A 1,394-nucleotide genomic window follows, 5' to 3' on the forward strand; every position below is an offset into this window, starting at 1 on the left:
TATTTGAAAATGAATTTTGACCGCATAATTTGAAAATTATGGCAAAGATAATGAAAAGATTAAGAGGAAGTCTGCTGATTAGCATGAAATACGATCATCATATTTATCATTTTATGCCACTTTGGCGCAAGTCTCCTTTTAAACCTCAGACAAAAACATTCCGTGTTCGCTCAAGCATGAATAAAACTAAATTTTTTGATGGCATTTGAAAGATAGCAAATTAGAGCACCTATTAACACCAACATATAGACATCATAATTTGAAACAAAAATTTTATAGACTTTTCAACCCTATCCTTTTTTTATACACACTGCAGTAGTAGGGCAGTGGCAGCAAGATACCTCCTCATTATTTTTACCATTCCAAACTTTGGTATGTTTCATAGAAAAAAATAGGTTAATGTCTAAAATGTACAAGGATGTAAAAGGAGAAATTGTTGCGGGATGGGTGAGTGTAAGGTCTAGATATCGTCATTCAAATGGTCTATTGCCATTTTATCCAATTAACAACTCGTTAATATCATTGGATCTACTATCAGGTCGATAACCATTTATTCCATATTCCATATGGTGGACTAAGTGTTTAGTGGGCGAAATGAATGAAAATAAAATAGGTATTAAACCAACTGGTTATGAGACGAAATGATCAGAGACGAACTGGTTATTGGACGAAGTGATAACTAGACTATTATTGTTATTTTCCAAGTGGTTGTTAGACAAAATGTTAATTGATTGAATGACAGACTATTGAAGGTAGACCATCTGATGAGCGGACGAGTTTGAAATAGACGAATATATAATTTCCCGATATGAATCAGATCTTGAACCAGTGACCGCGGAACTATTCTAATGTTATTTCCAAAACGCAACTGGGTAAGAAGCCCATGCCAAATCTGTTATAGGAATGAGTTGCGATTATCGTTTAGAATAATAGACGTATTGCATAAAGTGCAGTGCCGGAATCGAACCCTGGACTTATGTTTGCAGTCTCGGCAACGACATCTCCACAAGATAACAAGTTTTACTTTTGACGCAGTTTGTAGAACGAAAAAGTAAAGACAAAAGTAAAATTTGGTAACCATGGCGTTGCTTGCTTACGATGGTTGCACTTTGAACCATCTTTACTAAAATAATGATTATAATAGAAATTGAGTTTTGGCTTCCAGTAGGTATTAACTTTTCAAAAATAAAAAGATAAAAAGAACAAAGGTTATTGCCGGTATTGCATCATAAAAAACAACTTAAAAATGAAAGACAAAAGAAACAATGCAACTTGCTTATTTTTGCAACTTGGTCACGAGTGTTTACTCAAATATGACCTATTCGAACTTTCGAAGCATCACGCGATCCTTGAGAAAGCTACACCTGTTGCTTCATGAAGACTTAAATACAGCT

This window comes from Lytechinus variegatus, chromosome 19 (assembly GCF_018143015.1).
Source record: "Lytechinus variegatus isolate NC3 chromosome 19, Lvar_3.0, whole genome shotgun sequence".
Lineage (NCBI taxonomy): Eukaryota > Metazoa > Echinodermata > Echinoidea > Temnopleuroida > Toxopneustidae > Lytechinus > Lytechinus variegatus.